Source organism: Marmota flaviventris, chromosome 10, assembly GCF_047511675.1.
Source record: "Marmota flaviventris isolate mMarFla1 chromosome 10, mMarFla1.hap1, whole genome shotgun sequence".
Classification (NCBI taxonomy): Eukaryota; Metazoa; Chordata; class Mammalia; order Rodentia; family Sciuridae; genus Marmota; species Marmota flaviventris.
In genome coordinates, this window is record NC_092507.1 from 121,714,689 (window position 1) to 121,734,647 (window position 19,959).

Below are 19,959 nucleotides of genomic sequence, written 5' to 3' on the forward strand. Positions count from 1 at the left end.
TGGACTGAACAGTTAAAGTCTCAGCTCTAACACCAGAGTGTGAACACGGAGATACAGGGATAAATGGCAGCCTTCTAACATCCACTCCACGAGCTGCATAGCAAGAATCTACTCACTGAATGTAAGGACCGCTCTGAGGATGGGATCACTGACATCCCTGGAACTGGAACCTGTTACAGGGGTACCTTCCCTGACCACACCCTACACACCTCCTTCCCACCACTCACTAACTTTTAAAAAGGGTGTGCTACCTTCCCGCCTTTATTTCCTACTTTACCTTTTTAAAAATTTGCCCACCAAATGATTCTGATACAAGTGATCTGTAGACCATATTTGGGGAAACCTTCTCTATTTATTTTCCCTGGATAACCTCCAAACTCACGGCTCTGATCTGTGAGCTGCTGACCTACAATCAATTCTATATCCCCAGCTCAAATCTCTCTCTAGAATTCCAAGCTTCTCTATTCAACGTAGCACCTCTACCTCTCACCATTAGGATTATTCTTATTGATAGAAAATTCCATTCACATTGCTTTAAGTAAAAGTAGGAATCTCTTGACTCAAGTTACTGGACAATCAGGGGTGGCTCTAGAGTTAGCAGAGCCAGGGAAGCTCTGCTAAAGAGATTCTTGAGTGTTGGCTCCATTCTCAGAGCCCTTCCGGGGGTCTTGAAGTGGCCAGCAGCATTTCTAGGGCTACAGCCTCTCAGATTCTAATCCTCTAGAAAAGGGGAAGAAAATAACCACCTACATCCTAGAATTTTCAGCAAAGGTACTGAGAGTTCCTCCATTTGGACCAACTTAGATTATGTGACCAGCCCTAGGCCAATCACTGTTTCCCAAGGAAATGCAGTGTGCTGATTAACCCAGGCCACCGCGTCCTTGACTCTCAGGACTGGGGCAGCCCCAACCCAGACTATGAGAACCAAGAAGTAAGAAGAGCAGATCGTGGGTTGCTTTAGAAGGAAGGGGTAATGGATGCTACAAAAACAAGGAACAAGCACATAGAGGGACACACACCTCTAATACAGCAAACATGTCCGAACTCCCCCCATTTCTCCCAGAAACCGGCCTTCTTGCCTCATTCCTGATTTCGGTGAATTGCGTCATCCTTGACCTGACCTGGCCAAACCAAGAGCCTAGAGATCACCTGGATTTCCCTTCTCCCCTTCACCCCTCTGATCCCCTCCTTCCCACCCTCAATGCCTTACTTCAGAACCCTAGCTGACCTGCTTAACCATCTCTCCATTCCTTCTATTTAAAAAAAGAAAATGCTGCTGGGTGGTGGTGTACACCTGCAATCCCTGTGACCCAGGAGAATGGGACAAGAGGACAGAAAGGTCACGGCTAGCCGCGGCAACTTAGCCAGACCCTCTCTCAAAATATTTAAAATAATTTTTTTTAAACTCTGGGGGTGTGGCTTTGTGGAAGAACAGTGGGTTCAGTCCCCCACACAGAACCACAATCGCCCAAGGCAAAAAGATAACTCCAGTAACCCATACATATTGTGCCATTCCCCAGCGGAACTGGGTGTTCCAATAGAATAGTTGTTATTGGTCCCAAACCTGTTTAAATCAGTTGTGCTTATTCTTATAACATGTAATTTGAATATCCCAAAAAATTAATAGCAAATGAGTGCAGACAGTTGTTTTATTGATGAAAGCCAAAATGAATTCTTTTCAAAGACTTGATTAGAGAAATTCACTAAAGAGAACTGCGGTCAACATAGGTATAGCCAAGGCAACTGGAAAAAAAAAAGCAACACATAAAAATCTAGAAGTGTCTTTGACTCACATTGCCTGAGTAAAAGTGTCTCTAAGTTCTCCTCTTGATAAAAGGGAACTGAAAATCGCTGCAAGTGTGACTTATGCAAGAAAGGTAATCTAGCAAATATTGGTAAATGTACATGTTTTAACTTGAAGTAAATATTTCAAATATCATGATTTTTATGAATACCCATTTTAATCAATTTTTGTTAAATTAACAAAACCAATTCCTGGTCCCCACCCTGCAGAGAAGAGGGCCTCTACCATTTTGCAGCAAGCTCTTACCCTTTTCCCTGTCCCATCTTGACCTCTTCCATTCCTTTCTACACCCTGTGATTAAAGACAGCAGGCTCTTTCGGGGGCTCCTCTTAACATGCAGAATGGTCCACAGTCGTTGGGGCCCCCAGGAGCCTGCTGCCTGCCCACCTCTCAACCTCCCTTTCTGCTGTCACCAGAACAGCCTCTCTCTCTCTCTCTGAACTGTCCATTTCCTGTTCCTGTTGGCAATGCCACAGACAGGGGAGTGATAAAGGAAGGAGATTTATTTCAGCTCGTGGTTCTGATTCAAGATGGAGGGGCCACCTCTGGTGATGGCCTCCTTGCTGGCAGAGTCCAAGATAACAACACAGGACATCACATGATGAGAGACAGCGAGGATGTGTGTGCAGATGTGTGCCTGCACGTGTGTGTGCGTGTGTGTGCGTGTGTGTGTGCGCGTGTGTGTTCTGGACTCTCTCCCTCTTAGAAAGGCACCAGGGATTTAATCATGGGGCCAGTCCACCTTGGTGAATTTATCTAACCCTAATCACGAATCCCCAAGGCCCCATCTCTAAACATCCGAGTTGGGAGCAAAGATGACCAAACAGGGGCTGGCCTCAAGGGATCAGCCCTGCCTTTTATGAAGCAGCAGAGTCAATTACTCAGGCATTGGAGGAGCACATTTTCAGGGTAGAAAATGGTGGGGGCTGCAGCAAAGGTCAGGTTTTTTTATCGGTTTAGGAAGACCAGGTCCTGGGAGGAGACAACTACTCCTGGCAGGCTTTGGGCGGGCAGGTGAATTTAGGCTGAGTCATAGCAGGAGAAATTTCTGAGGCGGCAGGAAGAGAGGCCTTGAGCAACTGGAGGAACGATGACAGATAAGGGAAATGGTACGTGCTCAGGGGCTGTGTCCTTCCTGGGGGACGTGATTTTCTGTATCCTTCAATAGCTGGACTGACTTCCACCATTTTACTCTCCACAAAGGGAATTAAATTTCAACACAGGAAACCCTGGGGGACACTCAAACCATACACAAACCATAGCACCAGCCTCGAACTCACCTTGCAGTGCCACGCCTCTGCGCCTTCATGCACATCCTGGCTGATCTGAGAGCACTTTGACTCCTTCCCACTTGTTCCTATCTGTCCTATAAAGCACACTGGTGTCACCTCCTCAGGAAGCCTTCCCTAACACCACCGTTACCCAGAGCTGATTCTGTGCCCTTATTCTGCACTCCCACTGTGCTCAGCCCTTACCCCCACCTGGAAGACACTCTGTGTTGTCACCAGGTTTTTACTTATCTGCCCCCCTCAATCTGACTTTGAGCTGATGAACATGAACCTACTTAAATGCATTTTTGTATCAATGATATTTAATGTGGTGTCGAGAACATAGTAGCCGGAAAAAAAAAATCGTGTTGAATGAATGAATGTTAGATGATGCTATAAAATCAGACTTGAGACACACTGTGTGCATCCATCAGGGTCCCCACAGGAAACAGGTACACCGAATGGGTCATCGAAAAGTTTAATGAAGGGACTATTCACAAAGAAGTGGGCAGGGGTAAGATCAAGAGGTGGCAAAGCACCAAGACCAGCAAAATTAGGAAGTGTTCCCACCTCTAGGCCAGGCCGGACCAGGCAGGGGAGTGGTCGTGGAACCCATGGAGAGCCACAGCCCAGCCAGAAGGGCCTCTCACAGGTGCTGAGGCCATGGTGTAGAAACACAGCCCCCGTGAGCCACACCCTGGCAGGGGGGAGCAGGGGAGCAAAGCCTGTGCCCATCTCCTGGTGTCCTGTGGATGCCTCTCCTGGTCACACAGCTGGAAGGCTGAGCAAGACAGAGAAGTGTGAAAAGTGGCTGCAGGACATTGCAGAGGGGCGGGATGGGCGTTTCCCTACCACACAGTGCTCCCGGGACAGGCAAAGAATAAGGCGTCAACACAAATTCAGGGAGACCTTTTAATTTATTATCTTAATTTATTGAAAAACTTTATTATGTATTTAAATGTGGGTATACACACAGAACATAGAAATTTAACATTCATCCACCTCTATGTGTCTAGTTCAGTGCATTAAGTCTATTCACATTGTTGTGTGAACTCGACGATGGTAGACCTCCATGATTTTCTCATCTTTCCAAGCTGAAACTCTGTACCCATCAAGCAATAACTTCCCATTCTTTCCTCCCCTGTCCCTTTGTAAGAGCCATTCTACCGGCTATCTTTATCCAGGTGGGATCCTACAGTCCTGGTCCTTTGGTGTCCGGCCTCTTAGCCTCATGTCTTCCAGATTCCTTCATGTTGGAGCATGTGGGAGGATCTGATTTTTTTAAAGAAAATATTATATTCCATTGTGCCTTGATCTGTGTTGCTATAATAGGATACTACAGGCTAATTTGTAAATTAATTTATAAATTACACAAGTTTGTTTTTTCACAGTTCTGGAGGCTGGGAAGTCCAAGATTTAGGTGCCAGCAGGGTCAGTATCTGGTAAAGACCCAGTCTCCTCCGCTTCCAAAATGGTGCCTTGAATGTCTGCGTTCACTGGAGGGAGAAACACTATTGTTCCTCACACGGAAGAAGAGTAGAAGACAGTGAGCCACTCCCACAGCCGTTTCCACAGCAGCATTAATCCATTCATGAGACAAGTCTTCATGACCTAAACACTTTCCGTTAGGCCCAATCCCCGATTATTGCATTGGGGATTAAATTTTAACCTGTGAATTTCAGAGGGGATGCAAACATTCAAACCAAAGCATATTATATGTATATACCACATTGTCATCCACCCATCTATCCATGAACTTTTGGATTTTTGCTTCCACCTGTAGGTTATTGTGAATGATGCTACTGTAAACAGGTATGTGAACATCTGCTCAAGTCCCTGCTTTCAATTCTTTAGGGTACATACCCAGAACTGGAACTGCTGATCATATATAATTCTATTTTTGATTTTTTGAGGAACTTCCATGCCATTTTTCCACAGTGCCTACACCATTTTACATTCCCCTGCAATGCACAAGGGTTCCAGATTCTCTACCTTCTCATCAACACTTGCTATTCTCTGTTTTTTAAAATAATGGTCATCATAATCTGTGTGCAGTGGATCTCACTGTGGTATCGATTTGCACTTCTCTAATGATTAGTGATGTTGAGCATCTTTTCATGCACCTCTTGGCCATTTGTATACCTTCTTTTGGAAAATATCTATTGGAGTCCTGTGTCCATTTTATTTTTTGTGCATGCTAGGCAAGTGCTCTTCCACTGAGCTACACCTCCAGCCCCACTTTTTGAATCAAGTTCTCTTTCTGGTTTTGTTTTTGTGTTTGTGGTTTTGTTGAGTTTTGTTGTACTCCAGATGTAAGCCCCTTATCAAATAAATAATTTGCAAATATTTTCTCCCACACAGTGGGATGCCTTTTCACTCTATTGGTAATGTCCTTTGATGCACAGAAGCTTTTAATTTTTGTCTTGTATTTGTTTTTGTATTTTTGTAGTACTGGAGATTGAACCCAGGGCCCTGCACATGCTAGGCAAGTACTCTACCACTGAGCTACATCCCAATCCCAAGTCTTTTTTTTTTTTTTTTTTTTTAAGACAAGTTGCTAAACTTCTTAGGCTGCCCAGTTTCTGGTCCTCCTGCTTCACCCTCCTAAGTAGCTGGGATTGCAGCCATGCACCACCATACCCAGCCAAAGTTTTTAATTTTGATGAAGTTCAGTGTATTTATTTTTTCTTTTGTTGTTTGTGCTTTGGGTGTCAGTCATATCTGAGAAATGACTGCTAAATCCAGTATGTAGTGTGGGGGCCGTCATGCTGAATGACTAGCATTTTCCTTCCTGTGATTGGAAGAGGCTCTGTGGGTCACTTCGGTAGTGACCTGGACGCTGCTGCATCCTCCTCGAAGTAGCACAAAGTGTCTTCAGACATAGGCGTGCCTTCCTGCAGCCCCAGGGATCGAATTACTCTCACCTGTTCCTTTGTGATATTACCCCCTTGCCCTGTTTGGGATAGAATGTTCCATGGAAACGCCCTTTGTGTGTCCCCTTCTCTTACTCTGTCTTTGGGTGTGGCCTTCCTAGATGTCAGTCAACCTGCTGACAGTGGACATCAGGAAGCAAGACTCAGCCCCCTGAAACCTGACCCCCTGCCTCATTTGAATAGCCTCTCCTCAATAAAAGGGGTCAGGGGGCTGAGGTTGTGGCTTAGTGGTAAGAGCACTTGCCTAGCATGTGAGAGGCACTGAGTTCAATCCTCAGCACCACATAAAAACAAATAAATAAAGGTATTAGGTTCATCTACAACTAAAAAAAGTTAAAAAAAAAATAAAAGGGGTCAGCACGTGCTCGCGCTCTCTCTTTCCGTGGACCCTTAAGGTCAGAGGAGCCGTCACAGGACCCCCCAAAGAAAAAGGTATCTCTGTCCTTTGTGTGGTTATTTCTTGCAGCCCAGTTCCCCTGGAGTCACCCTGAGTGTTTTAGTCTCGAGGAACATAACAGTATAATTTGCTTTTTAAGAAAAATATCAAACATCTGTCCTTTTTGATGAAGATTTGGGCTATGATGGTAGAACTTCTACAAAGATTCTACCGAGATTGAGAGTAGAACAGATACAAAAAGCCTTTTTCTACTACAAATAATGCTGGATAAAATAGAATCCTCCCTACCCTCCACCCCCCACCCCCACCAACAGGGAGATGGGTAGACTAGAGGAAAGAGACCAGGAGGAGAAAGAAGGGCAGGGAGGGGGAAATACCGGAGAATGATATTGGCCAAACGGTGCTGTTTGTCATGGGCCTGTAGGAATACGTAACAGTGAACCCCACCACTGGGTATAATTACAAAGGACTAATAAAAACCGTGGGGGAAAATTGATGCACCAAAAAACAAAACAAAAAATAGCATTCCCCCTCATCCCCCGCATCCCCCGCCAATTAAAAGCAACTAAAAGGCAGAAAAAGAAATGTCCTAGTGCCTGAAATAAAAAAGGGAGCTGTAGCTGTGACAGTGCCCTTGTGGAGGCCGTGTGGCCCTGGGCTGTGGTGGACAGCAGGACCCAGGCTCTCCACTAAGGAGACAGCTCACCGACTACACCGGAAGACCCAGTCTGTCATCCAAGGACTACGCTCTGAATGAGCCCTGGAGGGAAACAAAGTCCTCCAAGGGAAATCACCTCTGTGCCCATGCTTCTGGGAAGCAAGGATTCAAACACATACTACCCCCTGGCCCAGGATCCCCAGGCTAGGAAACTAACTGAAAGCTATTCCAAAGCACCAAGCACCCTGCACAAATGCAAAGACCCCGCATGGAAGATAGGGAATATCTGGCCCTTTGGAAGATAGGGAATAAATCCCTTTAAAATAGGATCCAGGCCAACATCACACTGCATAAGCAATGAATGATCCACACATGCGACAAGAGACTCTACACCCACATAACAAGAGAGAGCAATCGGGAAGGAATTTAGTGTGAGTACGTTTAAAAGTTCAAATAAATAAAGCATGAAATTGAATGCATAAAACAAGAACAAGAACCAGATTCCATAAATAAAACACACAGCCGTGCAAATACATCAAGGATCCTGAAGCAGGGTGTTCCACTACCAATCTGTGGCTGAGCTCCAGAGAAAATAGGGGAGAAACTCCCCTTGTCTCACTGCACCTCGGGGAGACCTCGGTGACTCACCACACCCACCTCACAATGACCCTATTGTACTGCCCTGGGACCTGATGAGAGATGTCATGGGAATTCAGACAGAAACGAGAGGGCCACACCTGTGCAGCAACTGCCATAATTCATGCCTTGTTTCTGGCTCTCCCTAATCTAAATCTCCCGCAGGCACCTGGATGGCCCAAGTCAAGATGAAGACTGGGGGGAGGCAAGTCTGCACTGGCTGGGAACTGGGCTGTGAGTGGCTCCCACAGCCAGTAAAAACAGGCAGCCAACGCAAAGAGGAGCCGCGGTTCCTTGGTCCACCTCCTCAGCTGAGCACACGACCCTACCTTCCTGGGGGTGGCTGAGCGTCATCACTGTCATTATTTATGATCTGTGATGGTATCACGGCTCCAGTAGGAATGCAAAACAAAGTCAGGAACTCAGGAGCATTGCAAATCCTGGGCACAGACAGACGGACTTCTAGCAGAGAAAGAAACCCAAATGTGAAAGTTGAGAAGGGGATAAATTAACACCAAGCAGGCAACAGAGGTTGCTTCATCAACGCCGCCTCAGCCTCCCACTTCCTCCCTCCTGTACTAAGCTTTTTCTCCATGCTGAAATCATTTTCCCGGGGGTCAAACAGGTCCTTACTTGATCACCTGGCCAATAGCTCTCCTTGATTCGCAGAATGGGCGGACACTGCTGATGGCCCCACGGCCCTGAAATCACCTCCTCCTTCCTGGATTCCCACAACAACACATAGTCTTTCCTGTGCCCTAGATAACCTGCATTGGCCTCACACCTGCCACCCACCAGTTATGTGACCTTAAGACCTCTGAGTCTCCCTCTTTAGCTAGAAAATGGAGATAGACTAGACACAAATGGTTATGTTTTATTTCCTGTCCCTTTTTTATCATGGAAAATTTGTACCAAATCGACAGTCTGATGTGGCTCCTGGGTACTAAGTGTCGTGCCCCTACCATAGGTATTAGTAGAAGTTAATGATGGTCGTGGCTCATGACAAGGAGCACTAGGCATGCGCACACACCGTCAAGGAGCTGTACGCACATTATCTCATTTACTCCTCTTAACAGTCGATAATAAAAGCTCATTTTACAGATGGGGAAAGAGAGGCCTTGAGAGGCTGGGCACTTCCCCAGGTCTCAGGGTGAATAAGGAGCAGACAAGACAGCGTCGGCGTGACTCCAAAGCTCCATCTTGACTGCTCAGACATTCGTCACCGTTCGCCCGTCGATGTGGCCCAATCTCACATATTCTGCAAAATCGACTTTATGTCTTCCAGGAGGCCTCCCTACCCTCTGGTCAGCAGGGCTCTCCCTCTCCTCTGAACTCCTTCCTGCAGCCTGGAAGCACCACAGAGCTCCCGGCTCACATTTTCGTTCCTTTCTGCTGCAGATTTGGATGCTGCACTTGCACCAAGCTCCCAGGAGATGTCGCTGCTGATGCTGATCCGCGGACACCCGTGTAAGTAGCCAGGATCTGATCTAGTACACACACCTCCTCCAAACGTGTTCACCAAGTTACAGACAATGACCATCTCTGGAGGTCCCTTTTATTTTTTCTTTTTGTTTCTGTACTTTCCATTTTTCCCTCAATGGCTACTTTTTTTTTTTTTTTTTTTTTTTTTTTGGTACTGGGGATGGAATCCAAGGGCACTTTACCACTGAGTTACATCCCAGCCCTTTTAATTTCTGAGACAGGACCTCACTAAGTTACTGAAGCTGTCCTCAAACTTGCCATCCTCCTGCCTCTGCCTCCAGAGTCACTGAGATTACGGCCCGCACCACCACACCCAGTTTACCCATTACTTTTATAAAACGTATGTAAAAGTTAAACCATTAGTGGATCCTCACGTTATTCAAATGAGGCTCAAATGTCCTCACTCAGCATCTGAGGCTCTTTGTGATCTGGCCCTTTGTAGTCTCTATGTCCTGACCTCCTGCAACTCTGAACACCGGCAACCCCCTGCCCAAATCTACAACTGTCTGTATTTCTCCAGCTGCCTCTCCCCTCGCCCTTCATTACCCCACCTTCCTCACCTGCCTAACTCATACTATCCTTCAAGATTACCTGCATGCCCTCCTCGTCCAGGAAGCCTCCCCTGACTACTTTATCTGGTTCAGATATCTCTGTGCTCAGCTCTGCACTACAGCCACAACCAGAGTCTCCTTGGGTCAAGTTGACGGGCAGCTCTCTCATAACAGGAACCTTTTCTGTCATTAATAGACCCCGACAATGCTCATGGCCAATGCATCTACCACCACCCTTTAAAGATGAGAAGTTTGGGCTGGGGATGTGGCTCAAGTGGTAGAGCACTCGCCTGGCATGCGTGAGTCACTGGGTTCGATCCTCAGCACCAAGTAAAAAAATAAAATAAAGATGTTGTGTCCACCTAAAACTAAAAAATTAATTTAAAAAAAAAAAGCTGAGAAGTTTGAACGTCCTTTAAAACATGCAGGACTCTTACCCGTGTACTTGCTGGAATAGGCCAGAGATTCGAAGGCATTTTCAAAGATGAGAGACAGAAAGAAACTGAGTATGCTCAATTGAGATGGTGTACGGGGTCAGTCTACTCTTCCCCTCAGATGCCCCAGTAGGATCCTTAAGTATAGGGCATGCACATTCCAAGTCAGGCCCACTCTCCTCCTTGAGGACCACGGATTTCCACTTCCTGTCAGCATCCACTGGGAGCACACAGCACCAAGACAAGTCTCTGTCCCCAAGAAATCTACAGGCATTAAGGGAGACAAACAGGTCATAGGGTGATCTCTCTGCTCCGTGATGAGGCCTAGAGACGCTAAGGGAGCCCACAGAAGTGCCGTCCAATCCCCGTAGAGAGGAGGTCAGGGAGCTTCATGGTGGAAATGACCTCTGGCCAGACTCGAGGTTGTCTGGTTTGGCTCTCAATGAGTCCTCAGCCATAGATCTACCATGGCTCCCTTGGTTGCCTTCCCTCACAGCCTGTCTCCTCAGCAGGAGTGTGAATTCCTCAAGTGCAAGGCCTGGGTCACCTTGGTCTGTGCATTCCCCACAGCACCCTGTCAGCAGCTGCACCCAACTCCCAAGCCTACAGCTCTCCACAGACAGCGGAGCTCTGCATCCTGCGAATCCCAGCCCGGCCATGCAGGGTGCAGGGAGCCATCAGACGCCCCGAGGAAGCAGCTCTCCACAGAGTGAAAACTGGGAGAACCAATCTACAGTCCCCCTGGCAGGCCACGGTGCCAGGGTTGAGACCAGCAAATTGAGACCAAGAGCACCTTCCTTCCCAGCCCAGTGCCTCCCCACTGCATCTCCAGGTGCCTAGTCTGGAAACTTCCAGATGGTGCCTTCCCTCCTCTCCCTCAGGCCTGAATCTCAGCTGTATTAGCCCTACAGATCCTTCCTGCAGTTTCTCTCCCTCCCATCCCTCCTGTCCACTCTCACCACCACCATGTCTGGGTCAGGGCTTCATCACCTCCTGCTTCACCTCCGTCTCTCCCAGCCCTCATCTTCTCCCAACTTCACCCCCAGAGCATCACCATGCTCTTACCCAACTCCACAGTCAGCCCCACTTGTGCCCTAATGGGGTCTACCCAACCTTCAAAACTCACTTCAAACCCGACATCCTCTGACAGTACTCTTCAGGACAACTGCCAGAAAAGAGCCTGTCGTTCTGAATGCATACTGTCATACCACGCACCCTCACGCAACCCCGGCCACCCACACTGCCACCCATCAGAGTGACTTGTGAGCATTCCTCGCGTTCCTGCCCAGGTGGTGGCTATGTTCCGAAGCAGCTTCCACCGTTGTTGCTCCGCCCAAGGAAAGATGGGGGTGGTGGCCAGAGGGGAGACTGCTTATCTGGGTTCAGTAGGGTCGTATGTATGTTCACCCTTAGGAAGTGACTGAACCCCACTGACTTCATTCCCCATCCAAAACCAGAATTAGCATCTATCTTACAGGACTTTGGCCAGACTTAGAGAATAAACAGTATAACACATTATAATAATATTGTATTATATGATATATGCTATATATAATATATGAAAATTTATATTGCAATATAATCAACCACAATAAAATATTACTATACCATAACACTAATCAATATAAAATATTTTGGGGGGTGCTAGGGATTGAACCCAGGGCCTTAGATATGCTAAACATGTGCTGTACCACTAAACTACACCCCTGACCCTAAACAACATCTTGAGATGATTATAAAAAACAGAATTTTGTGAACTATAAAATTATTAAGTAAATTGTTAGTAGGCTAGTCATGAAGAACATTTTTGTCCTAATGTGATATGACCAATATAGACTTCAAAAATGTCCCACTGATTACCAGCAAGCACATCCTCCAATAGCCTGGCACTTTGGCTTTCAGAATATGTGGGACAGGTGCAGGGATAAGGAAAATCATAATAATGCTCAAAACTGGAAAGCACTATGGAGATTCCTTGGAACTGGGAATGGAACCACCATTTGACCCAGCTATCCCACTCCCTGGTCTATACCCAAAGGACTTAAAAACAGCACGCTACAGGGACACAGCCACATTAATGTTTATAACAGCACAATTCACAATAACTAAACTGTGGAACCAACCTAGATGCCCCTCAGTAGATTAATAGATTAAAAAACTGTGGCATATATACACAATGGAATATTATTCAGCAATAAAAGAGAATAAAATCATGGTGTTTGCAGGTAAATGGATGTCTTTGGAGAAAATAATGCTAAGTGAAGTTACCCAATCCCAAAAAACAAATGCCAAATGTTTTCTCTGATATAAGGTGACTGACCCATAATGGGGTAGGGAGGAGGGGAGCATGGGAGGAATAGACTAACTCTAGATAGGGCAGAGGGGTGGGAAGGGAAGGGGGGGGCAAGGGGTTAGCAATGATGGTGGAATATAATGGTCATCATTATCCAAGCATATGTATGAAGACATGAATTGGTGTGAACATACTTTATATACAAACATAGATATGAAAAATTGTGCTGTATATGTGTAATAAGAATTGTAATGCATTCCGCTGTCATGTATTTTAAAAATAAAATCAATTAAATATTTAAAATAATAATAATAATGCTCAAAACTGCCTAAATGAATCTACTTAAATTCATTTAAAAGCTGACTGACAGTCAGGTATGGTGGCACAATAAAATATTACTATGATATTTTATTATTATATAAAATCCCAGCTACTCAGGAAGCTAAAGCAGGAGGATCACAAGTTCAAGACTGGCCTTGGCAATTTAGCAAGATCCTGTCTCAAAAAATAAAAATACAAGGGGTTGAGGATATAGCATGGCATTGGAGTAGCCCTGGGTTCAAAAATAAAATAAAATGAAAATTGGGCTTCTATGCCCAAAGTGAGGTTCTGATCCACCTAGCACCAAACTGTCCGACCTCACCTCTCCATTTCCCCCTTCTTTTCTATTGCCGTTTGTTTTTAGCATCTTGCACACTGAGCACGACTTTCCTTACTTATCCTGAGAAATGCTTGCCAAGACGTGAGTAAACGGGGCAGGGCCACCCACATCCCAGCTCCGTCTCTAGCCCACGGGGGAATCTTCGCAGCCTGCATTCTATCATCTGGATTCCAGACACACAGCTCCCGGCCCCTTTTCTGCTGGGCCACTCAGGAGAAAGCAACTCCACTGCAGAGCCTCTCTGTGGCCACCAGAGGGTCCCACAGCATTAACCAGAAAGCAAGGACACACCCTTTCTCAGTACAAATATCTGATCTTCAATGTTTCCCAGGGCACTCAGCTTCTGACTGCCCAGGCCCCCAGGCTAGCTGCTAGCAAACTTTGCTGAGGTGACAGTTCACAGCGGGTTGAGTCACTGGGGCCCCACAGAGTCAAATTTCTGTGTTTCTGAGCCCTCCCCAGGCACATTCCAATATCACTAATGAACAAAGAGCGTCTGTGACTTAAGTAACTGTTTCCCTTTGTACAGCCCCAATATTTCTGCCTAGGGCACTATTTGCAAACCCTGAAGTTCTAATGGAGAGAAGGCAGATGCCGGTACAGACTGGCAGTTGGCAATCCCTCATCACTTCTTGCAGTTCTCCCCTCTACTAGGGTTCAGAAAAGCAAGTGTTCCACTAGAAAATGCTCAATGGGAAAGGGAGTTAAATTCCATCTTTTCTCTGTCATCCACTCCAACCCATGACACCATGACATAAACAGACCCAAAACATAACTGCTTTTCACTATTTATTTTATTAATAGGCTAGCATATTCAGAAAAACATTTTTTGAACAACAAAAAGACCTCAAAAGATTATTTTTAAATACCTAAAAGTGGGGACTGAGGATACAGCTCAGTTGGTAGAGTGCCTCACATGCCCAAGGCCCTGGGTTCAATCCCTGGCACCATGAAAATAAATAAATAAATAATAAAAGTTACAGTTGGGCTCTTCTTTTATAACTGCATATAAATCACCCCATATAATTAAATTGTAACCTATCCCCAGGATAGAAACTTGAAGCCCATAGCCAGGCAAGATGGCATACATACCTGTAATCCCAGCGCACTCAGGCTGAGGCAGGAGGATCATAAGTTCAAGGCCAGCCTCAGCAACTTAGTAAAACCTAGTCTCAAAAAATAAAAAGGGCCAATATGGAAAGTAGTATGGAGATTCTTTGGAAAATTGGGAATGGAAACACCATTTGACCCAGCTATCCCTCTCCTCAGTCTATACCCAAATGACTTAGAAACAGCATACTACAGGGACACAGCCACATCAATGTTTATAGCAGCACATTCACAATAGCTAAACTATGAAACCAACCTAGATGCCCTTCAGTAGACGAATGGATAAAAAAAAAACTGTCGTGTATATATACAATGGAATATTACTCAGCATTAAAAGAGAATAAAATCATGGCATTTGCAGGTAAATGGATGGAGTTGGAGAATATCATGCTAAGTGAAGTAAGCCAATCCCCAAAAAACCAAATGCTGAATGTTTTCTCTGATATAGGAGGTTGATTCATAATGAGGATGGGGGGGGGGAGCATAACTCAGACCTTTGTTTTATCCATCACAATTCAACAGAACTTAAATTTTTAGTTGTCTCCTATTATTTGCATTTTATGTCTCTCCCAATATCTAGAAGAACTCTAGATAGGGCAAAGGGGAGGGAGGGGAAGGAAGGGGGCACGGGGGTAGGAAGGGCAGTGGAATGAGATGGGCATCATTACCCTAAGTACATGTATGAAGACACTAATGGTGTGACTCTACATTGTGTACAACCAGAGATATGAAAAATTGTGCTGTGTATGTGTAATGTGAATTGAAATGCATTCTGCTGTCACATATAACAAATTAGAATAAATTTTTTAAAATACTATAAAAAAGCAAGTTGATAGATACATAAATCTTTCTTAACAAAAAATAATAATAAGATAAATAAAAAGGGCTGGGGGTACAGCTTAGTGTAGTGGTAGAGCAGCCCTGGGTTCAATCCCCAGTACCAGAAGGGGCGGGGGGGGGGGGGGGAGAAAAAACAGCAGGGACTTGTGACCATGGCACAAAGCAATCATGCAGAAGAACCAGGATTCAGCCCAGGTCTGTCTGGCTCCCCCGCCCCCCACTTGTTAATAATAACTATAGTTAGCATGAGTGGAGTACTTCCTATGCACCAGGCACGGTTAAGTACTTACGTGCATTTTCTCATTTATAATCATAACATCTCTATGCAACAGGTGCTACTATCAAGTCCATTTTCCAGAGAAGAAAACTGAGGTTTGCAAAGGTTAAGTGACACCCAGGATCACATAGCAGAGAAAATAGGATCCACTCCCAAGCCTGTCTGAAAGTCCAGAGCTGCCCTTTAGCCGCGTGTTATTCAGTTTTGTTTTTCTGTTGCCAGAAGTCTTGAGCAGATTCCTGCAAATGCTGTCTTCCAGTGTCATCTCATGTCACCACCCGCCTTGCTCAGTGTGCCTCAGATACTCTGCGGTTTTTCAGTTCTGCTCTCTGACCCAGAGCCAGCCCATCTCTGAGCCTTTGAAAGTCCCTTTCCCTGCACCTGAAACTCAGTCCCCGTCCTCCCTTCTGGGCAGCCTAGCTCCTCTTCTTCCTCTGAGTTTTAATCTCCTGGCTCAGGGCAGCTCCCCTGACTTTCCGCCTAAAAGGGGTCCCTTCCATTCTTCTCTCACTCACATCCTTGTCTTTCCCATCACAACTCAACAGAACTTGAATTTTCAGTTATTATTTGCATTTTGTGTCTCTCCCAATACATGCAAGACTCAGAGGACAGAAGCTCACGTGTTCCGGTCATGGACAAATCCAGAATACCCAACATGCTGGGAGCAAGCAGGTGCTCAGTAGACATTTGAAGGATTATGATCAGTAGAACTTTCAGGTTCGATGGTTTCCAACCCCAAGTTAAGAGATCTTCTGTGCTTTGGGGTGGAGGGGGGGAAGCTACAATCTTTCAACTTCCACTGCTGCTAGAGAGCAGGGGACTGCCAGGGCAGCCACAACTGATCCTCCAGAGGGAAGTCCTTCAAAGGCGTTTACCCACAAATCACACCAAGCCCAGCCCTGCTTCCCCCACAGCTGTGCTCTGCAGAGGGGGAGTCACACAGAGGAAGCGGAAGTCTTCTGGCTCTCCACAGCCTGCTGCCTGCTGGGGCCCAGCTGGGTGCTCTCCTGTTCATCAGATGGCTCAGTCTTTGCCATCACTCCAGAAGGTGAGTCTGCCCCATGTTACCCCTAAGGAGACTCCAGTTCACAGGGGGAAGGGGTTTGCCCGGAGCCCAGGTGAGTGGGAGAGCCACTCACGCCCTGTTTAGCATTTTTCAGTGATTCCTCATTAGCCTGGAAACAGGCTGCAGGGCTGGGGATGTGGCTCAGGGGTTCAGTGCTTGCCCAGCGTGCGCAAGGCCCTGGGATTGATCTCCAGAACTGCAAAAAATAAGTCGAAACAAGGTCCAACCTCCTCAGCAGGCGCCAGGGACCGCACTCCCCATGAGGACTCATGCCAGCCAAGGTTCTAAGGGGTTCGCACTCTCCACGCAGAACTGGGGGCGATTCCTGGAGTAGATGCACTAATTCACGATTCCATGCTAGAACTCATGCTTTTCTCTCCCGTCCGCCCCCACAGAATGTGATTCTTTTCTACCAGTCCTTTAAGATCCCCATAAACAAATAAACCAATAAAAAAAAGTCCAATAGTAAGAACATATCTGAACAACCAGACAAGTGGACAAAGATTTTTATTCCAGGTAGTCTTTTCATATATGATTATTTATAATAGTTAAAAAAAAAAAATAGAAACAACTGCAGGGCGCAGTGGTGAGTATCTGTAATCCCAGCAGCTTGGGAGGCTGAGGCAGGAGGATCACAAGTTCAAAGCCAACCTCAGCAACTTAGAGAGACCCTGTCTCTAAATAAAATACAAGAAAGGCCTGGGGGTATGGCTCAGTGGGTTAAGTGCCTCTGGGTTCAATCTCCAGTACAAAAAAAAAAATTAGAAACAACCTAAATGTTAAAAAAATATGGAAAATGTTTAACCAATTAAAATATCTCCCTATTTTATACTACTATACTAGAGTATACTAATATAGTCACACTTGTGTGAGTGTTTGTTTTGTTTCTTTTTCTTTTTAATATTTATTTTTTAGTTGTAGTTGGACACAATACCTTTATTTGATTGATTGATTTTTATGTGGTGCTGAGGATCGAACCCAGGGCCTTGCACGTGATAAGTGAGTGCTCTATGGCTGAGCCACAACCCCAGCCCTTGTTTTGGTTTCTGATAGCTTGTTTTCCTTTCTTTTTAGGCTTGCCAGCAATCATTCTTGACCAGATCACTGTAAATCAGTGATTCTCAATGAAGGGAGTGAAGGACTGCCGTGACTCTTCACTGAAACACCACAATGGATGGATAAAGTTTCTATAATATGATTCATGCTCACACAGTGCCTGGGCAGACAAGATGTTGAGTGAGGTTTCTGTGTGATGCAAGGTGCAACCTGGTACCTAGGAAGAAACTAGGCATTAGCCAGGCCCTAGAAGCACATTGTCCCAGGAGAGTCTAGGAGAGAGTGGTCAGGGCAGTAAACAGTTCTCTTCAGTGACACTATGCTAATGTGATCGGTACCACAGTGCAATTATTATATATGCAAATTAATCCTTCCAAATATGCTGCCAAATATACTAGTATTCAATGCCATTCTGTTGGGGTTATGTCATAGCAAATGCGCCCCCAAATTCTGGGGTTCTGTCTCACCCATGTAACTCATCCAGTGAGGGTGTTCCTGCTCAGCAACTTGGCTTTCCTCCATACAGTGATTCTAGAACCCAGTCTCCTTCTAACTGTGGCTCTTCCATCCCTGGAGCCTCAGAAAGAATATGAAAGAAGAGAAAGAATATGAAAAGATCAGCTCTTGCTGCCTGGGCCTGCAAGTGACCGAGGTCACTTCCAGTCCCCTTCTGTCAGTGGTTACATGGCTCCAGATGGGTACAGCAGGTGCTCGGAACATAACCCCTGGCTGAGCAGCCACTTCCCAACAACAACTCTATCCCGTGGAAGGAGGAACACACGTGCCTGGTGACCCACCCACCCTCTGTGCTGCAACCTACAAACCCAATACAGTCGAGAGCCACTGGGATTTTGTTGCTGTGTCTCATTAAAAAGTAAGAAAATTCCCAATTCTGGGTATTGTGCCAGTGGAACAATTTCTCCTGCTCCCAGCATTTTGCAGATTGGAAAGTATCTCAGGCCTGGGGGGCACTTGGACATGGCTTCCACTTCATTCCAGGAACCAGGCTAGATGGGCCCTCGGTTCCCATTCCTCCAGCGCCATGTAGCCTGCTCCTCTCTGCACTCTGCACATGTTCCCTTCCCCACCTGCTATGACACTGTTCTTGCTGGGTGCACTGTTCTGGCTCAGGTGCTGGTCCCTGCTCTGATCAGTGGTCTTCAGGGAAGCAGAGCTGTCTCACCGTCTGTCTGTGGTTGATAGGGTGTAATTACTTCCTGGAGAAAGAAAGGCCGGAGACCACTTTTCCTAGAGGGAGATTAAAGGAATGGAAGGTATTTGGAACTTTTAGGACCTATCTGTACATAGAATCATTAAGAAGCCACAGGAAGGCTGGAGGTATAGCTAAGTAGCAGAGTGCTTGCCCAGCACTGCCAAGGGGGAAAAAAAACAAAACAAAACACAGGAGAGTAGGCATAGCATCCATCCTGCTGGCCACATAAGCTCACCACTCTGCCCTTGGTGCTTAGCACAGTGTTTCAGAAACCCAGTAGGGCTCCAGAGTCCTGAGTGTCCTGATTACAGATCAGAGAAAGAAAATAGTTATTTGTTGAATGAAAAAGAAAAAAGAATGCTCTTGGTAAATAATTAATGTCAGAAAATGGTAAAGATACAGTGTTATGGAATAAGAATAGAATACTACATAATTTATAATCAGTGTGATCGCAATCATGTACATATATATGCTTCAAAAAATCATTTGGTACATATATATGAACCAAATGAAGAAATCAAACGAATAGGAGTGCACAAAGCCAGGCATTTGCTTTCTAAATCCAGTTGCATCTCCCCAGAAAAAAATATACAAAAGACGAGAAAGAAATATACAAAAATATTTATCTTTGATTCATGCATTTATAAATAACCTTTTCTTTTTTGAATTGCTATATGTTCCAAGGCTTCTACAACAAGAATACAATCCTTTTACAGATTAAAAAGTCACAATAGGGCTGGGGTTGTGGCTCAGTGGTAGAGTGCTTGCCTCACACGTGTGAGGCACTGGGTTCAATTCTCAGCACCACATATGAATACATGAATAACATAAAGGTTCATCAACACTAAAAAAAATATTTTAAAAAAAGCCACAATAAAACTGGGTGCAGCAGCACATGCCTATAATTCCAGTGATGCAGGAGGGTCACAAGCTTGAGGTCAGCCTTGGCAATTTAGTGAAACCCTATCTCAAAATAAAAATTCAAAAAGGCTGGGGGCTATAACTCCGTGGTAGTCTCAGTTATGGGGAGGCTGATGTAGGAAGGTCACTTGAGTCCACCGGTTGAGAATCCAGTCTGAGTTTCAAAGAAAAAGTCACAATAAGTTTTATTGTTATTTTTAAATTTTTCTCCTCCAGGAATTATTGTGACCACTTCAAGGAGATTTGGAAGCCCCTCCTCAACATCTTCTTAGTATCCTGAATCACTCACTAGTCTCACTGGGTTTTAATTTTTGCTGTCTCTCTTTCAATAAGCCCTGGAGTTCTTTGAGGGATGAGAC